Source organism: Topomyia yanbarensis, chromosome 1 (genome assembly GCF_030247195.1).
Source record: "Topomyia yanbarensis strain Yona2022 chromosome 1, ASM3024719v1, whole genome shotgun sequence".
Lineage (NCBI taxonomy): Eukaryota > Metazoa > Arthropoda > Insecta > Diptera > Culicidae > Topomyia > Topomyia yanbarensis.
The window spans coordinates 194352844-194377693 of record NC_080670.1 but is presented as its reverse complement, the minus strand read 5'-3'; the positions used below and the strand labels follow the sequence as shown (position 1 = coordinate 194377693).

The window sequence follows — 24850 nt, the reverse complement described above, 5'->3', positions numbered from 1 at the left end:
AAATGAATTCTTATGAAAGGGCTTATAGTGTCGACAAATTCCTCCGAAGACGTCATTGATCAAAATTTAACGATTTAGGCGTAATTAATAGATCGAACAGGTTTTGGCAAAAAAACACTGTGCATGGGGAAGGAATAAGTAAAATTTGAGCAATTTTTGCGTAACGTAATCTACAAATGGTCCCTAAAAGCAAAGAACGTCAAAAGGACAAAAATCGTCAAAGCCAAAATCAAGAGGTGACTATAGCGTAGTTGATAAGCCGATTGTCTTGTTGCGGATCATCTGGGTTCGATTCGCAACCCCGGTACGTAGGGCTAGACTTTTTTTTTAATTTGAAAATAGAGGCGCGATACCTTACGTGAATAATAATCGAAACAGCAGTTCTAATAAAAGTAAGTTAAAAATGCACAAACAGCCAAGAAGGTCATTAAACGCCAAAACCACCGAAAAAGGCCGTTCCCATTTAAATCATTCATATTTCGATCTGCAATTCTGTTGAATTTTGCAATCTTTGTGAATTTATAAATTTTCTGATCTTGCTAATTTTATAAATTTTACAAGTTATGTTATTTAAAATTCTGTTAATTTGGTATTTTTTATCTATCTTTCACTTAAATATTAATTTCATTTATCATTTTTCCATCTTTTGACGTTTTTCGGTCAAGTCGGCTGCAACATACTGATGAAATTAAATCGAAACGCCAATCCCAGTATACTAGTATACATCTATCCATCTAATGACTGTGTGAGTGGTTAACTTAGCTGCCACTTTTTTGATTATAGATTCCTTATTACCTTAGGCTCATTCACCTCTTTTCGGGTTAGAGAAATCTCTTTTGGAAAAATAACCCTATTACAAGTAGCAATTGAGGTTTTCTGACACTCTTGAAGCCCTTCTTAAAACTTAAAATGCACTTGTAGTGTGCTATAAAACTAGAACTGTTACTTGGGATGTGCGGTGTTGGGAATCAAACCCAGGTGAACTGCGTACAAGGCACTCGATTTACCAACTACGTTATGCCCATCCTCTTTTTAATAAGTTATTAAATTGATGATTTAATTATTTTATACATTTCATTAATTTAATTTTTTGTTAATCTTATTCATTTTTTAAATTTTAATAATTTTAATAATTTTATTAATTTTATTTTATTTATATTCAAATATTTTTTCTATTTTCATTAATCTTTTTATTATTTCAGTATTGTATTTATTTTAATTACACATTCAATTCATTTTACCTATTTTATTAATCATAATAGTTTAATTATTTCTTTAATTTTAATGATTGCATTATTTTATTTATTTCATCAATTTTATTGATTTTATTTATTTACTGATTTTATTGATTTCATTGGTCTTATTCGTTTCAATAAATTTATTAATTTTATTTCATTATCCTTGTTTATTTTATCTATTTGATTCGTTTTATTCATCTTTATTTCAATTATCCTATTATTTTTAATAATTCTAATTACTTTCAAATTTTAATAATTTTATTAATTACATTAAATTTATTTTTAATTATTTCTTCATTTTACTAACTTTATTCATTTTATTGAATTTAGAAATTTTATGCATTTCATTCATTTAGTTCATTTGATTCATTTTACTTATTTTATTAATTCTAGAAATTTGAATATTCTACTAATTATAGTGATTTTATTTAATTTTTTAAAATAATTTCATTTATTTTATTATTTTTTTACCTTATTCGTTTTATTAATTTTATTCAATAATTGGTTTTGTCGACTCATTCATTTTATGCGTTTTATTCATTTCATTCATTTTATTCTTTTTATTCAATTTGATCATTTAATTCAATATTCAATTTATTCATTTTGTAGAATAACGAAATGGTTTAAAATACTCAAAGCAGCAACAAGAAAAAAAGTCGAAACAAGCAAACTAAAGCAAAAAAGACCAGAACTAATAAAAATAAGTCAAAAAGAAGTGAAAAACACCCAAACATATATAAAATTTATGAAAATCAGTTTGACAAAAAATGCAAAAAACATAAGAAGAAAAAAATTCAGCTTGGATCGCAAAAAAGCTGAAAACAAAAATATGCTAAAAACGTAAGCAATAATAAAAAAGCGCAAAATATAAAACGGGTTTTTGTAAAACAATCAAAAGCAAATAAATATGAAAATGAATTATAAAGCGAAAAACACGAAAAAATAGAATATAAAAAATGGATTAAATAAAACGAGGTAAAAACGTACACGAATGGAGACAACTAAGCAAAAAAAGGCTGAATTTAGAAAACAAGAAATATATGCATTCAAAACAAAATAGAAAAAAATGTAAGAAAAAACACTAGAAAATAAATTTGAGATTAACCAATCGATTTCGTCTCTTCCGTAAGAGGCTACCGACTTGATCATACAAATAGACATTGGTTAGTTAAATCTAGTGTAGAAGGGTAACACCGATGTATGACAGCCGATTTTATCACCCAAAATGTCAAAAAAATGAGAAATGAGAATATTGAAAGAAATGTAAATTTAAACGAAGAACGCGAAAAAATCGAATTAAACGCGAAAATATTTCAAAATTTATATTCTTTTTCAAATCGACAATTTTTTCAAAATTTACATTTTACTTTTTTTTAAATATTTTTAAAGTTTTCAAGATTTTCCAAATTTTCCAAAAAATTTTAAGCATATTTTTTTCAAAATTAACAAATTTGCAAAATTTGTCAGGATACAAAGTTTTTAAAATTTTGCAAAATAAACAAATTTACGAAATTTTTCAAAAAAAAATTTTAAAAACTTGCACAATCTTTCAAATTTTTTTAGAAAATTTATTTTTCTTTTTCAAAAATCACAAAAAATTTCAAAATATTCATTTTTCCAAAACACATAAAAATTTTCAACATTTTTTCAAAATTTACCAAAATTTTCAAATGTGCAAAGTTTTACAAAATTTACAAGAACTGCAAAATGTACAAAATTTATTAACAAATTCATAAACAATTTCAAAATATACAAAATTTATCAAGATAAAATATTTTTCAAAACTCACAATTTTTTTCAAAATTACATAATCTTTCAAAATTTTTAAAATTTTGATTGTTTCAAACTTTCAACATTTTTTCTCAATCCACGAAATTTTTCTAATGTGCAAAATTTTTCAAAATTTACAAGATCCGCAATATTTAGAACAGTTATCAAAAGATACCAAAATTCAATATTTGCAATATATTAATTTTTTTTCCAAAACTGCATTTTTCAAAACTAATAAAATTTATGAAATCTTTTTCAAAATTTACAAACTTTCAATTCACAACCTTAAAATTTACAAAACTTTCATAAAATTTTTCAAAACGTAAACTTTTTTAAAATTTGCAAAATTTACAAAATTACCCGAAATTTACAATTGTTTTCAAAATCTACGAAAGTTTTCAAAATTGACAAACATTTTTGAATTCACAAAAATTTTAACAATTTTACATTCTTCAAATATTTTAAAAATTTAAAAATATTGTCAAGGCTTGCAAAATTTACAAATTTTGTAAAACATTAAGAATGGACAGATTTATATTTCTCAATTTTTTTTGAATTTGCATTTTTCAAAATTAATCAAAATACGCAAAATTTTTCAAAATTTACAAAATTTTCCAAAATTAACATTTTTTTAAATTAACAATTTTTTACAAAATCTACAAAAATTTTCAAAATTGACAAACATTTTTGAATTCACCAAATTTTTCACAATTTTACACATTTCAAAAATTTTTAAAAGTAAAAAAATATCAAAATTACAAAATTTGCAATATTTTTCTTAATATTAAAAAATGAACAGATTTATGTCTCTCACAATTTGATTTAATCAAATTATTTTTTTTAACTTGCAAAATTACAATTTACAACCTCAAAATTTCAAAATTAACAAAATTTTCATAGGTGGAAGGTCACAGCGCAGTTGGTAAATCGATTGCCTTGTGCGCAGCTCATGTAGGTTCGATATAAAAAATTTAAAATGTTATTTTTTTTTAATTTGCAAAATTTACAAAATTACCCAAAATTTATAATTTTTTTCAAAATCTACAAAATTTTTCAGAATTTACAAAAGTTTTCAAAATTGACAAAAAATTTTGAATTCACAAAAATTTTCACAATTTAACATTTTTCAATTATTACAAATTTATTAAAATATTTAAAAATGGACAGAATCATATTTCTCTTTTTTAAATTTACAACATTTTTCAAAATTAATCAAAATCCGCAAAATTTACAAAATTTTCCAATTTAACAATTTTTTTTAAATTTACAATTTTTTTTAAATTTACAATACTTTTCAAAATTTACAAAATCTTGCAAGATTCACAATTTTTTTCAAAAAATTGAAATTTTTCGAAATTTTCTAGAGCTACCTCTAAATTCACGAAATTTATAAAAAAAATACAGATGCAAAAACTATAAAAGGGTGAATGGTGAAAAAATTGGAAAAAAATAACTGCATAAAAATAAGAAAATTATGCAAAAAGTAGTTTCATAAAAAATTAAGAAAAATACAGAAATGGAAAAGTAAATAGATGTGGCTATAATTTAAACAATAGGCTATGATATGAGAATGAAAAAAAGAAAAGAGGAGAAAACATTAAAAATATCTGTAAACATGAGTAAACTGGTAAAAATAACAACATGGACAAATTAAAAAAAGCCGAAAGACATCATCAATCTGATTCAAAAACAGTGAGATGAAGCAGGCCTAATATCACTATGTGTTCTTCATTATTATGAAAAATGTATGGGGGGGGGGTAGTCTGCCCACGTGCTCGCTTCCCTTATCAATTATTGTTTGCTAGCTATTCCCGTCCACATATCATTGAAAAGATATGCGAGGTAAATACGCATTATTTTGTGTGCGTGGAGCAATTACTTCTTATTTGGAAGTTGTTCTATGAGCGCCATTATTTAGGGGTGAATCAACAATTTATTTTTTTTTGTTTCGATTATAGAGCACCTTAGAGTAATTCACCTTTTATTGCAGTTAGAAAATTTTTAAACTCTAAGTGTGGCGTTTGGGAGTCAAAACCAAAATGAACGACATACAAAACGGTCAATCTACCAACTACGCTATCCCCGCTCTAACAAAATTAATTATATTTATCCGTTATCCCTCATGTTCATATTACTAGTAGATATTCCATTTTGGGAAATCAAGAATTTTAGAAGTGGGAGACACGAATTTGTCACCATTAAAACCCATTGAAAACTAGAACTTTTAGATTAGAAATTAGACTTCGACCAAAACCCAAGAATTATAAAATTGTAAAATTCGAAACCGAAAGTTTCCAATTATAACAACCAGAGCCCGTGAAATATTTTTCTAGTCCTCCAATTAGAGCTATAGAGCTAGATTTTTGAAAGGGCTCCCTTTCAGAATGACTCACAAAAATTGCAGACGAGACGGGATATGTCAACCACTACAACACTGCCTACTTATTGTGATCCCGTTTGTGAATCTGAGTGTAGGGTGGGGACGTGGAAATTTTATGATCGTGTGGGAACGAGCGTTTATATGTTCGCGTTTGAGACCGCGTGTATAACTGTATAAGTACTAAAATGTTCACTTAATCACAAGAACGTAGGATTGCGTGGATAATCGCGAAGAATCGAGCGTTTGTATTTTAAAGTGCTTGATCGCGTAGGCGTTTGTATGTCGTTTGTGCTAGTGGGTTAAATTATAACGTGTATACATTCGATCGTATAATCGTGTGGTCATTCCCATATTGGCGTGGGTTTTCGAGTTTCGCGTGGATCGCGAGCCTGATATTAAATTGTGAGTGTACAGTTCAGATGCAAGAGGAGTGTGACTTCCACCATGTCACTAGAGTTCTTGGCAGTGTCGCCCATAAACTTGATATCTAGTGTATGTATGAGTTGTTATTCTATATTGATAAAAACGAATGCATGGACCTAGACTGCTAGGCTGAAGAGTATGGGCTCCCGGATAAGGACCGATACATACACAATCACACTTGAGATTACGTTTATAAATTGGTAGGTATTAAAACGTTCACTTAATTTATGCGAGATCGCGGGCCTAGGTGTACGCGGATGATTCTCAGAATTGTACTATCGCGAAGAGCAAAGCATTTCTATGTTAACGTGTTTGATCTCGTGGGCGTTTTTATGTCGCGTCTGCTAGCGTACGTATTCATCATGCGTGTTTGAATTCATCTACATAACTATGTAGCCGTTTGCATATTCGCGAGGTTCCAATTCTGCGCTTTTGAATATTCGCGCGGGTCGTCATTGGGGCGTTTGTATGTTAGCACATAGGGCCGCTTTATCAAATTCGTTCGTGGACTTAATCGCCGGGACGTTTATAAAATTGCGAGATCGTAGGAGTAGGTATACGTGAACGATCGCGTTTGCGACCGGGTTTGTGTTATCGTGAAAGACACGAGTGTTTGTATGAAGTTCCTTTTATCGCGTGGATATTTGTAATTACTTATTAGACCACCGATTTCAAATAATAGATTCATCAGAGAAAAGAACACTTTAGGGTCATTCGCCACACTGCAGAAGATTGACGTTGTTTCTGAAAATTGGTCACTATCAATCCCATCTGCGTGGAATATGATTCTTTAACTTAATCAGATTTCCACTTTCTGAATCGAACGGTCGAAAGCGGCAGACGTCCGGCTCTAAAAGAATAGGATAATTAGATATTCCTACCTATCATTAGCTAATATCGATGGCTGCGTAGTAGTACTAGATCACAGGCAGCCTTATTGTCTCGCTGAACCAAATTTAACATGACTGATCAGACTGCGTCAGACCAGGTAGATGGTAGGTGACGACGGCAAGAGAAGTGGATGAAAATTCGACACGGACGTAGATAGTCATAAATTTTCATCGGACGGCGGTGGCGCGAGTTAAGAAACGATCACCCCCGTTCGTTGAGTGAAAACACAATCGTTGCTAGACGTCGCACTCGTTGCTCCCCTCCCTCATCGAGCCTGCCGAAATGGAAGGTTAATTTGTACGAAAGTAAGAGGTTTCGTAATAGTCACAGCTATCAACAACCCGCGATCGCGATCCGGGTTGAGCATAATGAAATAATAATTTCTTGTTAATTATGTATGCCCCAAGAGTGAAACGGTGGAGTCACGAGAGGGATGAGGGAGGGGGGGGGGGGTCGAAAGCTTAAAACATAGCCACCGACGCGACACCCGGTTGGTTGCGGCTATCATCACCCGGGTGTTCAAACTTTTTTGTTGTTGTTACAATTTATTATTTTCACACTTGTCCGAGAGCTGCACCCGCCGCCGACGTTCGCTGATATGGTTAAAGAGCTTCGGTAAATTACTCGCTAATGAGTTGAGAGATCATCAACAGTCAGCTGACGGTTCAGCGATCGTCATAAACTGTGAGATATGCGATGTTAAGCGGAGAGTTGAAATTTTCTATCCATTAGCGGGTTGATGATCCATCAGTAGCTGATTGCACGTAAATTAAGAGCCCAAATCGTAAATTATGAAAGTTGAGGGGTGACGTGGTATCTGTGGAGCTTCCACCCGAATATTGATGTTTGCAATTAAAAATGTAAATCTTAAATTTGATCGTTTTCTGACTACTGAAAATAGTAAAATTTCTGACTAGGCTACTGAACGTAAGAATTTATGGTTGAGATCAAAAAGTGAAACTTTAAGGAAAGATCTTGATCACCAACCCCGTGAAGGAGTAGTCTATTTCAAGATGAAGCTGATAATTGATTTCTAGACTACTTTTATGTATGTTTTTTTACTTTAAAGTTGAATAATGTCTACTGGCACCAAGGTAGGTCACTATTCCCATCACGCTAACCCCATACACCCCCAAATTATTCAAACCAACTGACAATTCAAAGTACTGGAAGTTTTACCCGCGGAGTTGTCGAATCGGACCGACACCGTTTTTATCTGAACTGACAGCTAGAGTACTCACTCCTACACAGGAAGTAACAGCTACTGGCGAGGCTGATGATAATTGACAGTCAGCCGGTGCCTGTTAACCTCCTGGCTCCTGTCTACCTACGACTGAGTTTGAAAGATTGTGTAGACTTTGACGCCACTCGACGACGGTGCTACTCGGTGCAAGTCAGCTGCTTAATTGGCCTATGCAAAACAGCGATGGAGGCGCGATGAAAGGAAACAGAAAAAAATCAGGGGCTAAAAAGATAATTGTGTACAACCGTTCAATCGCTCAGATGGTGGGATAATCTCATTGAACTTTCAACATACCAATGTTCAAGTAAGACCCCATGGGTTAGTATGTAACTTAACTGATTCAGTTTCTGATCTGATAGATATATTTACAATATGCAGTACTGTTTTTGCTTGAGGCTGATACTCTAATTCAGTTCAGAACCGTAACTTTTGACAGTAGTTAGGGGTTGCAACTGATTCAGTTTAACCTCAAGCAAAAACCTCACAAAGGCACGCAGTAAACTAGAATTAGTTACGTAACGTTCAACTGTACAGGTATCATAGCAGGCTGTGGTCGCCGCTGCGATAATCATGTGTTCTTCCTGGGAAGTCATATTAGCCCAGAGATAGCATATGGGTTAATGTATTGGACTGGAGTCTTGAGGGTTGCAGGTTCGAATCCTGCATCTGCGGTGACTTTTTCACATAGTTGCTTCTGAGTTAAACCATTTCGATCTGTTTTCCCTGTTGCATACCACCAAAAAAGTCTTGAATAAGGTATTGGCATTTACGCCAAAATCCAAAAAATGAACTAATTGTCAAATTACACTCCTATATTCAGCTCAAGTCTTTAGTTTTAAAGGAACGCGACTGAGAAATTTGTCCGCTAAGTTTCGATGGCTCTAGTGTGTACATTATTACACAAATTTATTGACCAGCCTTCTCTATTTGGATCTCCAGAAAATTAAAAATTATTCTGAAAATCATTGAAAATAGTTTCTTCAACAGGTCAAAATTTAACATTTTACTCAAAATAGACTCTTATTTCAAAAAATCAGAAGTCGCCATCTGCAGGCAGCGTTTTTGCAAACTTTCATTTGAGAAGTAAGCCCGGTTACTTTTTCGACGTGATGTCATTTTAGGACACCCTACTCAGCACCTTTCGAACAACACCCATGCTAATGATGGCTCTGAGTTAATTTTTTTTGGTAGCAAACATCGAACTCAAACTGTCGTCAATCATCAATTTTTGTTATGTACGGACCACCCCCTTTAAAATCAAACCTTCATGTTGATGATGATTTGCAGGGTTCTATGGTAAACGTAAGCCGCCATATTAGATTCCAAAATAGTGTTTATTATCAATTCCCAAGGGAGCTGCACGATTTCTCAAGATCTAACTGAAAATGTTTGCTTGTAAAACTGGAAAAGAAGTGCTTAAAGCGGAATTCGAAGGGGTTCCAAGAAAAACATTTCATATTCGCGAAATTTTTAAATTAAAAAAAATTGTCCTTTGAGCAAAGTTCTGTGAATTGAGCAGTGCTAAAGCTTCGCGAAAGCAATCAACTCTTCTATTGGTTCAAAAAGTAATTTTTTTTTCTACGCAGATTTTGCAAATGACGCATTTTTTACTAAGGTCCTTTAACTATCGCGATTTTTGAAAACCGCTTCTATTTGAAAAACTACGTGAAAATTGCAATGTGCTTACCACATCTATTTTCGCAATGTTTTTGTTTTGTTTATTACATTAAACAACTAACACTAATTTCTCATTTAATTTTTTTTCAATTTCCTTCTTTTTTAAGCATTTTTTATTTAGTATTTTTCACTTTTCTATTTATCAACTTTTCATCTTTCTTCTATTAAATTTGACTCGTATTTCGTATAATTCTCATGTTTCGTCTGTTTCAAATTCATTACCATAGACTTTTTTCTTTCATTTGTGCATTTTTTAAATTTTTCATTGATTTTTGTCTATTTTTGATATTTCTTATTTCTTTGTTTTTATCATTCACTAATTTTCCATTTTTTGCCATTTCTATCGTTCTATTTCCATTTCATGTTGTGTTATGTTTTAATTCCAAGAATTATACTTTATCATTTATTTTGGTTCCCATTTCTCCATTTTTTTTACTTTTGTGCACTATTTTAGTCTAGTCACTTATTTAGTTTGTTTACTTTAGTACATTTCTTTTATTCAATTGTTTTCGTTTTTTTTTTCTTTTAAACTCTGCACTCTTCTATTTTGTCATACTTAAATTTCATGCATTTTTGTCATTTTATTCAGTTCAATTTGTTTTTCTTTACCCATGTGATTATTTTTATTTTTGATTACTTTTTCATATTTTTAAATTTATGCATCTGTAAAATTTTTCTATCTTTTATTATTTCCATTTTAAATCATTTAAAAATTTGTTATTTTACAGAAGAATTTTTGGTTATTTTTCCATTGCAGCATTTCTTAATTTCTCTATTGCAGTGTTTTTTAATTTTGAATTTAATTCATTTCTTCATTTTTTTCTAGCTCATCGGTTTTTTACATATTTAAACCTATTTAAATTTTCTCTTATTTTATCCTCTTTTTTATCAATTTGAAATCATCATTTTAATTTTTGCTATTTTCTATGGCGACAATTCGAAAAACTGTGTAGAAAACTTTAGTGTGCTTGCTTCTTCCATTTTCACTGTTTTTATTTTATTTATTTCATTTAAAATTGCACTATTTTTTCATACCATTTTTTTTATTTTGTTCAATTCTATACATTTTTATTGTATTTATTTCACTTTTCGATTATTCTATTTTGATCATTTTGAACGTCTCTTATTGTCTGTCTTTTTTTAAATTCATTCCCATTAACTTTTATTTCGCTTTTTTTTTTTTTTCAATTTTTCATTTATTTTTATGCTATTTTTGACATTATTTTGTTTCCTCGTTTTTATCATTCACTTATTTTCCCACTTAACCCACTCTTTTTTTTATTTTTTTCCAATTTGCTATTTATTTAATTTTTTTTATTAAATTTTACCACTGTTTTAAATTTTCTATTTTTTTGTATTTTTTCCAATTTTGTGCACTAATCAAATGTATACATACACCATTTTCATTTGTTTTTTACCTTCTTTTATTTGGGCGTTTCTATATTTAATTTCTTATTGCATTTCCATCTTATATTTGTTTCCATTACCATAATTTTTTCCGTATTTCTTTGCTTCTATTTTCTAATTTTGGAGTCAATTAAGATTTTTCCATTTTTTTTTATTATCCACGTTTTAATTTAATATTTGAATCATTCATTTGTTTTTTTCTATACCGTGCTTTTTCTCGTTTAAATTTTTTCATCCTTACGAATTTTTTCATTCTACAATTTTCTTTGTTCCCATTTAATCACCTTACTTTTTCCATTTAATTTATTTCAATTTTTTAAATAATTTTTTTCTCTTTCTATTTTTTACGATTTGTTTTCCAATTTCAATATATATCTTTCAATATGTGTTTTAACAGTTTCTTTTTTACCTATCTTCGATTTATATTCTATTGGTTTTTAAACATTTTTTTAAATTTTTTTTTACTATTTTCATTTTTTTGATTTTCATGCACATTGGTAAAGTGCTGCTATTTTCCGTAAGAATTAAAAATATTATAGTTGTATTCTAATTTTGTTTGCATTTCATCTATATGCTGCTTTTTTCTATTATTTCATATTTTAATCTCTTTTATTTTTTTTTCTTCGTTTTTCATCGTTTACCACTATTTTCATATTTTTCTATTTCTAATATGTTGTTCTATTTCATCATATTAATCAAGTTTCTGATTTTTTTCAATCATGTTTGAAGTTTTCTATTTTCATTGTCATGTCATATCTATGACAAATAGATAATATAAGCCTTTTTTCCCTTCACACATTTTATTCAATATTTTAATTTTTCCGAATATCTGTTAAATTTGACTTTCATTTATAATTTTTATTTTGGATCATTTTACTGTTGTTAGTTTCCTTTCGGAGGAACCTAATTTTTTCCACTTATCTAATTTTTCCTTTTCTTCGTTTTTATTTCTATCTGATAGGTTGTATCATTTTTCAAAATCATTTTAACTTTTCTCAATTTCTTTCCTCTCTTCTATTTTTAATGTTTTGCCATTTTAGTGTCTTTCCAATTTTTCAGATTTTCTTTTTTGCCCATTTATTTTCTTCACCTTTGATTTTTTTGAATTTCTTTTATTTAATCAATTTAGTATTTGTTCTAATTATTTTTTCATTTATTTTATTTAATCAATTTTGCATTTGTTCTATTTTTTATTTATTTGACGATTTCATTTGTCTGTTCTTATCATTTACTTTTACTACATTTTCTCTATTTTGGTATTTTTTCCATATCACATTTTGAAAGTGTTTTTATTTTGCCATATTGTATATTTTTACCTTTTTGTACCTATCGTTTATTTAATAAATTTATTTTTTTTATTTTCTCATTTTATTTTATTTTATTTTCAAGTTAGTTGAAGCTTCTTTGCAATTTTCTTACATTATAAATGAGATTGCCGATATATTAGTTACAAAATCGTTAATTTACGCGGGTAATACTAAACCTTCGAATGGCTTGAAAATTCTACTGGGCACGAAGATTTTTTTTCTTGGTGGTAAACCATTTTCAGCATCACCTGTTAGCTCCTGTTAAATCTTCCAGTTAGAATTTATTAGATAAATAGTCTCTGTTCATCATTTAGTCGACGATAATGGCATGGTATTGTTTTTGTTCGACAATATCCAGCTTTTACATGCCATAATGGACGTTTATCTTGTTTTATCTTGTTCGTAATTTTTAAGCAGTACCTATTTTGAAAATAGTTATTTACGCCAGAGTAACAGCAACGCCAAGTTAGGAATTGTTTGACGTTTGTTGAACAAATGTCCAACGCATTGGACACACGGACTTGGACATCCTCTTACCGGGCGGATAGTATAAAAAACTATTCTCGAATTATGGACTCTTAACATATTACGAACAGAACAATGTTGACCGCCATTATGACACGTAAAAAACTGGATTTTCGAGTATCGATTGTGAATTCATCTTTCTTGTTGTTTACATCTTCTTTGGTAATGTTGGCTTGAACGTACCGTATAGTTGATGTAATACGCTTTATTATTGGATATTGCAACGTGTTCCGCAGGTCTGACAGTAGCGTTTTAACATTCTAGGCATATGCGATTCCATGAAACTAGAGTCTCGATGAATGGAATAAAGCGGGCAAGCTGCCTTACCACCACCACACACTGTTATCAATGCATGAGAAAAATCTATCAAGTTTCGTTCGTAACGGTATAAACTTTTCCGGATTGCGGCATAAATTTTGCAACTTATAAGCGGTCATCGATCACTTAGTCGTACCTCGATTGTATTGTCGTCTGCAGAAACTAGGATATTAACATTGATGCAAAATATCATAAAAGAAAAAAAGTGCTCAACAGATGTTACCCGGACAACATTCCTAGTATGGTGAAACTGTATATAGATAGATATTATACCGTAAACCACATTGTTTCTTCTAATAAGCATCCCACTTTACAAGTCAAGAGACGAATCATACGGCACCGAAATTTTTTTGTCACTATGCCTTCGCAGTGAATGAAGCACATATTAATCTTGGCTGACATATAAAAATAGTTTTGATTTTCATTTGCATGAGAATATGAAAGTCTAGACATGTAACATTTAGACAGTTGAATGAACATGGAACACTTTCTCAGAACTGTCATTAGCATCACCGTACGATATTCAATGCTGCCGTTAACTCTACACTGCCCCCGTGCATTTACAGACAATAATGAACAGCACAATAGCGTTCCAGAACACCGGATTCCATTCTGCCACTTTAAAATGCATCGAAGCGGTACCGATCGTTGATAAAACAAAAACATAACCCGCGTGGCGCTTCGCCACGGCGGCGGGTTCACACGGGTCCGCTAGCGATAGCTAAGTCAGTCAGTCAAAGCAATTTGCATAATAAATAACGCATCCACAATGACAAACCGCGGGTCTTCGATGATATCCACGAGCAGCGAGTTTAACGCGAGTCTTCAAACGATTCAGCAGAAATTAGCACCCGCATAGCAAAGCGACAATTTGTCTCTTTCCTTATCCCTCACATTTCATCAGGAAACGGCGGACGTGTGTCATCGAACTCTTTATTGCTTGATTGCCGCTTGGCGTACGAATGGTGTCAATAAAACCGGGTGCTCTTTTACCGAGTATGTGTTCGAACGACCACCGACTGGACTGTGTCTGGTGTTTGTTGTTGTTGATAATTTACATTAATTTTTATAGAATCCAGTTACATATACCGTAAACGATTGTGATACTCTGATCTGGTATCCCGCATTTCTTTTCACTTGGATATTTGGAATGTTATTCACGGATTCAATTTTGCTCCGTGAACTGGTTCATGATTCATGGTAAATTGGTAACGATTTAGTATTAGTGCTCGTGAAATAGTTCACAAAACCGTAAAATTAGATAAAATAAAGAACCCGATAGCACAAGGACGTACCCAACCATAGGGGAAAAAATGGTTCCCAGAATCGTGAATAAAGTGCCATGAATTTTGGAACAATCACGTTTTTACGTTACGAGAACATGACCATGAACAAAAGTCATGTGTTTTAAAATTATGTTCAATTTCCCTTCAGTAACGTCCATATAATGCTTTTATTAGTGAAGATATTTTTTTTTTTTTTTGTGAACTTCTGTCACAGTTTCTGCCATGTCATTACCAAATCAATTTTCTGTACGTGAACATTATTCATAAAACCAAAAGTGGTTTATGAGCATTATTCGAAAAACCAAAGGTGATTTTATTCATAGAGTTAAGAACATTATTCAGAGCCGGACTATACGACGTGAACTGATTGATGATTTTTTACATCTTAAAAATAATCTAATTTTCGAAGTTGTGAAAAAACATATTTTCTTCTGAACTATTTCGCAAAACTTGGAATATTATTCATGTATTCTTTCAATTATCGGGAACTAGTCCATGATTCTTAATATATTAGTAACGATTCAATGCCCGTGCTCGTGAAATAGTTCACAAAATCATAAAATATTATTAATGTATTCGTTAACTGATTCATGATTACTAGCATATTAGTCACAAAAACTTCACAAAATTATGATTATCGATGAATTTTATCGAAACGTGAACTGGTTCATGATTCCACCTATTATAGTTACGACTGACAATTACTGCTTGTGAAATAGTTCGCAAAATCATAAAATATGTTTCATTGATTCGTGAACGTATTCCTGAATCCTAGTACATGATTCACAATCTATATTGAGTGCTTGTGATATTTAGAACATATTCAACTCATGCAACTCTGCACATGGGTCATGAAATTTTCACGAGAATTATTTCACAAATTTAGGACTTTGTTCATAAATCTAGTTATAGAAATCCACCTGCTAGCGACTAGTAATAGGTGCGAGTAGCAAATATTAGAAAACTATTAGGACCTCGAACATCGTCCTTTATTTGATAAGGTTAAATGTGATGTCCGGACAGAAAAGGAAAACTATGATGAACAGCAAAAATACAGTATAGAGCCACAAATCGTGTTATAGTTCACAAAACAAGATACCACAAATCAGTCACAATTTTATGATTCAGGTCATAATGTCACGTTATTCCGTGTAAAAAAATTCGAAGGTTATTAGGAAATGGTCCATCACGATAAGGTGAAGAGAAATCACGAATATCATGATAACACTGCTGATATCATGAACATGAGTCACGTTACTCCACGTGTCAAATTCGAAAGTGAGCTCATCAATACAATATCACGAAAACGTGAACATAAATTCCGAAAATCGTGATTAAGATCCTGAAATCATGAACATATAAAACACTAATCGTGTTAAAAATATCGAAAATCGTGATTAAAATCCGGCAATCATGAACACAAATCACCCTAATTCTGACTAAAATATAACGATAACGTGAATAGAAATTACGAAAATCGCGACTAAGATCCAGAAATCATGAACATAAAGCACACTGCTCGTGACTAAATTATCCTAAAATCATGAACACATATCACTCTACTTGTAACTAACACATCACGACAACGTGAATATAATTCACGAAAACCGCGCTGCTTTGCGAGAAAAACCCGAGAGTGAACTCATGAATAAAATATTACGGTAATATGACGCAAATTACGAAAATCACAACAAAGCTCATGAAATAATGATTAGAATAAGTGAGTACAATATAACACAATGTATATTTTAACCCGAACTAGTTTTTTGGAAAACACAAATAGTTTCATGAATACGAGGGTAATTATATATAATTTCAGGAAGTTGGTCAAGATTTTCGTAAATCATTTAGTTAACGAAATCGTGATTTTGTTGTTCATGAATTTATGAACCAATTTTTTTTTCCGTGAACGGCTATCCAACCGTCCACCATTTTGTCATTCATATCAAATTTTAGTATTTTGTCATATATCTATTACAGTAAGATTCCGTTTACGCACGTTCCGTTTTTTGCATGCTTTATTTTTGGCAATAAAAAAAATCCGATTTTGGCAACAAATGGGTTCCGTTTTTGGCAACATTGTTGTTGTACATAGTAAATCTTTTAAAAAATACTCAAAACACATTTTGTTGTAATAATTGATATCACTTTTGACTTCATATTCATGAGTCATATTTACTAATTTTATGGGGGCGGGCATAGCGAATAAAATTAAATTTGCTGATTTTTTTGTATCATTTCATTCCATTTCACATATTCTTTTTTTTCGAGAGTTGTCCTACTGGAGCTGTAGAGCTAGGTTCTCGGAAGGGATCCCCGTCAGAATCACACACTACAATTGCAGACGAGACAGGCAATGGCCCCACACTGTATGTGATATTCATTGTACGGTTCAGGAATGTGCGGCCGTAGAAACTTCGCGATCGTGTGTATCATCGCGAAGAGCTCGAGCGTTTGTACGTTAACATGTTCGATCGCGTGTGCGTTTGCATGTCGCGTGTGCTAACGTGTATGTAACTTCGCGTGTATAAATTCATGACCGTGTGTCTTTTCACATATTCGCGTGTGTTCTTGGATGATCGCGCGCGGGCCTTGAATCTGATACTTAATTTTCGGTGTACGGTTCAGACACTAGAAGAAAGTTAGTTCTTCCATGTCACTAGAGTTCCCGGTCATGTCGCCATGGAAAGTGTTGTCTAGTGAATATGAGCTTTAATTTTTGATTTTCCAACTGAATGTACGGACCTAAGTTGCTAGGGTGGAGGGTAATGATTTCCGGATGTGACCGATTCATGATTGTGCGAACACGGACGTTTGTAGGTTCGCGTTTGAAACTTCGTAAGTACTAAAGCGTTCGCCTTATTACCGGGATGTTATCGAGTTTGCGCGATCGCGGGCGTAGGTGTGCGTGTTTGATCGCGAATGGTTTAAGCGTTCGTATGTTAATGTGTTTGTCGCGTGCATGTACATCGCGTGTATAAATTCGATTTTGTAACCGTGTGACCATTCACATATTCGCGTGCGTTCTTGGATGATCACGCTGACCGTCATTCTGATATTTAGTTTTCGGTGTACGATTCACATTCTGACAGAGAATGAGTTACCCCATATCACTAGGGTTTCCGGTGATCTCGCCATGGAACGTGTTGTCCAGTGGATATGAGAGCTTTCTTTTTTTGTTGGTCCAATTGAAGGTATGGACCTAGACTGCTGGTACCAAGAATAGAGACTTCCGAAAGTGACCGATTAATGATCGTGCGCGCGCGGGGGTTTTTAGGTTTTTGCTTGAGAACGCGTTTGAAAATTTATAAGCGCTCACTTTATCACCGGGATGTTATCATGTTTGCGAGATCGCGGGTATAGGTTGCGTGGATGGTCGCGAAGAACTCAAGCATTTGTATGTTAACGTGTTTGTCGCGTGTATGTGAATTCGCGAACCTACAAACTAGACTGACGCTTGCCCAAAATTGGAAACGCTACTTGTGATCACAATAAACAACTCTGAACTTACGATGTCTCGTAAGAGAAGAAGTTCTGTTTGCTGATAAGACATGTTGAAAACTATCTTTGTTTTTAGCCAGCAAACAAATGCCGATTTTATCGCTAGAATATAATATAGCAAAAAATATGCTTATTTGAGCAAAGTGAGACAAAGTCGAAACGTAAATTCCGTAACTAATTTTGGAAATCTGACCATTTCGTATCCGTACATCAGACGTACCGTCAGACTGTTACGCAAGCACCACCTTATCCGAAAAATAAAACATGAAAAAATAATCATACACGCATTACATTAATGAAACATGAAGCTCGCACTGGCATTAACCAACGTCTGTCAAAGCGAACCGAACTGAACCGATTCAACCACCGAAAAATTGGTTCCACCCGAAGGCTCACCTCTGCTACTACCAACTACCAGCAGAGGGCGGATGCCTGAACATATGTACAGAAAGGCAAAAAATTGAAAGAAAAACACCTTTAATAATCTTCATTTTCTCCGCTATCGTGGTCTGTGAGGAAGGTAACCCCCTCCCCCCTACTCTCCACTACCCCTTAGTGGAGTAGTGCAATATTATTCAACAACAATACCAGCTTGCTTAGCCGAACACACAAAAATAGCTACATACCGCGTGTGTGTTTTTTGTTGTCGTTGTTATTATTAGAGGTTAGGAAATGATTGAGTGCGGGGCTCGCACAAAGAATGCTGGCGCAGTTCGCAGCCATCATGCATTGTTCGCCCGCCGGCTGATGCCGGCTGGTATAAAATGATTAATTGCGATTAGAAAGTTTCACTGTTTAAAGGTTGGAGGCTAGCGAGGTAGCCGAGGTAGGGTGGTCTCCGAGCATACACTTCCGTTTGGTCGACGACCACGGATTGTGCGGTGGATGCTGGCGGTTTTTAGATTGTGCTGTCAGGTTGTTGATGGGTGTTGTAATTAGTTCGGATTTTTTCTGCTTCTTCTTTTTAGGATTGGTAAAATATTGATCGAATCCCTCGGAGCACGGGGTTCAACGGGATTATCTGATGGCGCGCCACCCGGTAGTTAGTGTTGTTCACACAGTAATCGTACTAATTGAGAAACCTTTTGTTGTAACAACGTGGATTGACGTGGTAGATAAGTTTAATATCGTGTACTAAAGTCGATCAGATATATGTGTTTATTCAATTCATAGTAAGTTGCTGTAGTAAAGGGGCTTTAATTCATTTTAATATAGCTATGTACATATTTATTTGTTGCAGGAAGCGAAATTCCGTCAAAATGATAAGTATTTACAAAGCAAACAGACGATGAAAAACCTTGATAGCAGAGAACGAATGTGACCGGAAAATTGAGATGGCTCCATTTAAGTTGTACTAGTACTTCAGAAGTAAATTTGATTAAAACTATTTTGTGTAAAAAAAACCTTCGTAAGTCACGGATTTGTGTGTCGACATCGTCTCATCAGTATCTGACAGAACCGACTTGATCACCGGATAGACGCTAAATACAAAAAAGGAACACGATTTGTGTTCACAAGCAAACAACTGATCAGGGATGAAGTCCCGCAATCACAGAAGTCCCGCAAGTACAGAATTGGTATCTGGTAGCCAAGTTGGTTCTGTCAGTTACTGATGAGACGAAGTCGAAACGAAAAACCTTGGTTTAAAAAGTCGCTATATTGTTTGTAAAGAGTGGCAGGAGTCAAAATCACGTCAGGGACACAAATTATTCGCCCAACTGAAAGTTAGTAATTTTCTGCTCGAGTCCCGATCGGCAATAGTCTGACATTATATGACAAGACTTGATATTTAGTAGATATCGAAAATATTAGACTATACATTGACGAACCATTAAAAACAAGATCCATCACCAAAGTAAACGAAGTCGTTTCCGTCGATTACGGATCAACCTTAACACGATGTTTCAGATCTTTGCTTTACACATTCATGCCAGCGTAGCAGATCGATGGTCCCATCACTAGACGCTGCCTATAAACTAGATCACACCATCGTCATTCGTCTCGCGTTCGAATCTAGGCCACCGAACATACCTTCACCGCCAATCTTATCGGAATCGGGTATCTGTTGCATGTACTCTATTAGGTAATAAAACTCATTCCGTTTTGCCATTCAGCACGTTCGATTGTTTCCACCTTTCCCTTAACGGCCAAATCAAACACTTTCTTCCGGCCGTCCGTTGGCTAGCTCGCGCTCGCGTTTGGAATGCAACAAAGGGTCTGTTGCTACTGACCTGCCACCCCCCACCCCTTCCCACTCACTCTAACCCTTCCTACAGTGCTAGCACAGATAGCCATTGGTCGATGGCGATTGTTTTTTTTTGTTTCTCCCATTTGGCAATCGACAACCCAGTCCCGTTGATCTATCGTTAGCAAGGAGACCCGTAGACTCTTGTAGACCAGTAGGTAGGCCAACTGCCAACGGGGGAAAGTGAAATAATAATAATAGCCCTTTCGTGCACGGGTGGTGGGAGGAGACCGCCAAGGGGTCGGGCAGCGGTTATGATAGTACGTGCATATCTGGAATGCTTGGCCGCAGTGACCTAACCGACCGAACACCGCCCTAATCTAATCTAATCGAATCAAATGCCTCTTTCACACGGATGCTGTCGGCGTCTTTGGGGAGGAAAATTGGCGTTGAGTGGAACGATTGAATTGCGCAACATCGGGGTGAATGGTGATCGTTGAGCGAAGTTACACACGTGCAAATCTAGCTGCTACATGTGAGCTGATGATATTTTTTTTTGCTGAGCGATTTCAGGGTAAACTTGTTCGTATCTTCTTCACCAGCTTTGATACAATACTTCAACTCGGAAAAATGACACCTGCACCGCAAAAGTCCTCTGTCGGTGAAGCCGTGAGCGGTCTCGCAACGGGTTATTCCTGTGCATATTATCAAGTGTCAAACGATACTCTACATATTGATTGTGTGGTTTTCCACTGTGCGATTGTAGTAGCTGTCCTGGTCCTGTTCCAGACAGTACCCGCGGATAATTTGTTTCCTAAGTGCTGACCGCAACCGTTTTTGTCAGAGCAGACATCGGTTAACGTGAACACTTTAATTACAATGGGAAACTTGAAAAATACTGCATGAGCAAATTGCTTGCCAAACCATGATTTTTTTTTCGTTTTTGTTTGGATCTTGAATTTTTTGCCCACTATAGTCGCAATTTCGTCCAACGTAGGCAGGTAAACCAGTCGCATTGAATATTTGTTCATTGCACGACAGAAATCTAAGCAAAGCATCGTTAGTTTATACTTCGGATAAGTCGATCTTAGTCGTTAGTATCGTACCTACAAAGAGAGTTATATCGATCAGGATGACTCGGAGTGATTATGATGAGATTTCTCTGTGGCGTATCTATACGACCGTTGACCGGGGCACAGTGGCACGACTTAGAACAAAAGGTGGACTAAAGTCCAAACTTTGCCGAATCGGTTCAAATAGGACGATTTTATGTAATTTTGGTACGCTGAATTCGTTTTTGATATTAAAACAATTCAAAAATAAGCGTTTACTATTCATTAGGGTGTCTCAAAAATATTTTTTTTCGAGATCGCTCTTAAAATTTGTGTATATTCATTTTCGTGTGCTAAATCGTTTTTGATATTAACACATGTAAACAATTTTTTCATCATACGTTAGGGTGGCTCAAAAAATATGTATTTGTGAAGGTTCAAACATTAAAGATTTTTTTAAAGAAGTTTTTGTGCGTTGAATTTCCATTTTAATTGCAAAAATAGAAATTAACTTTACTACTTATTAGAGTGGCTCAAAAGTAAGTATTTTGTCTTTCATAATGATATTTTTCAATAGTAATTTTGGAATTTATTTTCCATATTGAAACGAATTAATTGACATCTCATTATGGGGCTTCAGAAATGACTATTTTGTTTTACGGATCAACTAAGATGTGAATTTTGAAACATTTAATTCATTAGTGGGTAACATTTTCTATCATTTTCAAAACAAACATTTTGAGCGTCTTAGTGGAATGTTTAATTACATTCACTAGTCAACAAGATGGTTAACAATTTTTTTTTTCGTAGGTGTGTTTTAAGGTATGTAGATTGGTTATTTGATATCTTTAATGAAAATAAATCCAAAACCCTTTTTTGTTGTATATGGTTCATTTAACAATGGTGTTATTTTATTTGGATAATATCGCATACCCTTAAGCTATATCAGTGCTATGCAAATTTGGATCAAAATAGTCTCATCAAATGACTAGAACTCAACTGTGTTCACTCTATTTGACAGTTATTGCGTAAGTTAGCAAGAAATAGTTCCAGAAACATTTTATAATCTATTTCTGATGGTTGAAAATATTTACTGATTTCCAAACATTATCAATACCTCTGCCATCTAAAAAAACATACTTCCCACTCGGCTCGTTACTCTTGATCACTAGTAAAACCCTTGTAGATCATGCTCTCAATGCTATTTGAAAGCTGTGCATGTTTTCGTGTCATTATTCTAGCTATAAAGTGATTATTTAAATTCAATGTCAGTAACAACCATGCGTCTCCAATCAGTTTTTTTAAATTTTGAATGCTTGTCACAAGTTTTCGCAAAACTAGCTTATACTCATTTTAAAGAGAAAATTAAAAGCTTTCGAATGAGTATAATGTGATCGCGGGCATTCACGGGCGTCGTTGTTGTTATCGCATTAGAAGTTCGAATTCCATAAAAATCCAGACAAACATTTATCTAAACACTAACTAAACCGACTAGTGACTTATTTTTGGCGATTTTACGATGTAATTTTATCACACGGATAATTTTGGTGAAGTAATGCAATGCATAAAATCAACCATTTCTTTGAAAAACGAAAATAACCGGATGTAGTTCCTATAGTCAAATTATGCAAAAAACACTAGAATTATGCCCTTGAAAAAGCTGCCAAAAATTCATTTTACGTTCAAATCACTTGAAATCTCGCAAAAATGTCTCCGAAGGCTCAGCTGATAAGACAAAAATACTAGCGAGATTATCGCATAACATGCATATATGGACTTAAGTCCGGGCTCGTCCCACTGTGCGGGGGTCATTCGCCTCCTTTTCGAGTTAGAGAAATTTTTTTTAGAAATTTGTAATCCTAGGTTGTAATCCGAGGTTGGGAATCGAACCCAGCCGATTTACCAACTAAACTATGCCCACCAATAAGAACACTCTTTATTGCTAATAACAACATGAAACACTTTGTTTAGTGTGACAAACGTTAGAATCAAGATGCCGTCGAGGTACGACTACACGATCTGTGTCCGGATACACCCGACGGTGCTATTCGAAAATTTATGTCACACTATGGAGAAGCTCTGTATGTTAGGAATGAAAAAATGGACAATCTTTTTCCAGGCATTTTAATCGGGCTTCGAGTGGTAAGAATGAGGTTGAAACATTATATTCCTTCCTTTGTGACCCTTCAACCCGGGTTCAGTTTACTCTCAGACCACTCTGTGTACTTATGACAACCAGTCTCCCATGAGTCAGTACTGTAAACAACCTATACACTATGGTAAACCCTTCGCGGCAACACCCAAGTCTACAACTTACACCACAACAAAAACAAATTCAGAAACTTCAACATCATAAAAGAAAAGATGAGAATCATGGAAGATGAATTCACTACCGACATGCGAAAGTGAAGATAGTCTGGACGAAAGCGACAATCAAGGAAGCGGACTAAACGAACTTCAGCAGTTATCAGGCGACGCTGAAAATGCTCCACTGCCGCAGAAAAGAACGTTCTGGTAAATTATTCAAGTGCGCAGAATTCGATGGACACAATTTAGAAGTACGTTATTATTATTTATTTTTGTAAATATATGAACGCCACACGACTCCGTTAAGCCTATGCATCGAGCCGTTTAAAATAAGCGAATTAAACAGAACAGTGTTGCTATTATCGTCAGGAGTTGATTTGCCCAAATGTCATTCACTAAAACAGTGCTTAAGTTGCAGCGGGCCGTGATTCTGATTGTGATATTGAGGGTACGGTTTAGATGTGCGGGCGTATGGACTTCGTGATCTCGCAGGAATGAGCATTTATTCGTTCACGCTTGAGACCGCGTTGATCAGATTATAAGTGCAATAGCATTCACTGACTTATCGGGACGTTTTGTGTTTTCGTAAGCTTGGACGTAGTTGTGCGTGGATGATCGTAATTGCATGTTCGTCTTTGTGTATCATCGCGAAGGGCTCGAGCGTTTGTACGTTAACGCGTTCGATGGCGTGGGCGTTTATATGCCGTGTGTGCTAGCGTGTATGTAATCTCGCGTGTATAAATTCGATTTTATAACGCAAATACGCGTGTGTTCTTGAATGATCGCGCGGGCCGTAAATATGATACTTAACCCATTATATCCTAGCGTATGAAATTTCATACGCAGAACTATCCATCGTTTAACGCGTATTTTCTGTAGAATTTAGGCATCTAACTGCTTTATTATTGCACTAATGGGATCATAGCACCTCATATTTCATTGTGAAACAAGACAACTGCCATTTTTTTATAATTTTGTTTACATTTTAGAACCGTGTATAGTTGGGGCAAATGGCGGCTGAAAAGTAAGCAATACATTTAATTGAATTTTATTGTTGGAATTAAGGCTAATAATTCCATTATGTGACAAAACGTTCCTACAGATGTAAAAGAAGTGTTGTCTATCAGAAAATCCGAAGAATTATGTCAAGCAACTTAAAATTCGTTTTTATTTAAGCGTACGAAATTTTTTGCGCGAGGTATTTTCATTCTCAAGACCATTTTGTGCGACGATTTTATTTTTCCCATAATCTTTGATACATTTTTTGGTGGAATTGAAGATATCACTGCATTTGGCTCACTTTTTGAAACCCCTGGGTTATAATGGGTTAATTTTCGGTA

General features: G+C 34.0%; 1 protein-coding gene and 1 long non-coding RNA gene across 2 annotated transcripts in view; one reads left to right on the top strand and one right to left on the bottom strand.

Annotated features, from left to right (window-relative positions):
• The window catches only part of LOC131676134 (uncharacterized), a 235514-nt gene that overhangs the window by 11359 nt on the left and 199305 nt on the right, over nucleotides 1-24850 (bottom strand). The gene's annotated exons all lie outside the window — the stretch shown is intronic.
• Nucleotides 18641-19302, top strand: LOC131686142 (uncharacterized). Its single transcript, XR_009304939.1, has 3 exons — nucleotides 18641-18792; nucleotides 18935-19138; nucleotides 19207-19302. It is a non-coding gene; the product is annotated as an uncharacterized LOC131686142 (long non-coding RNA).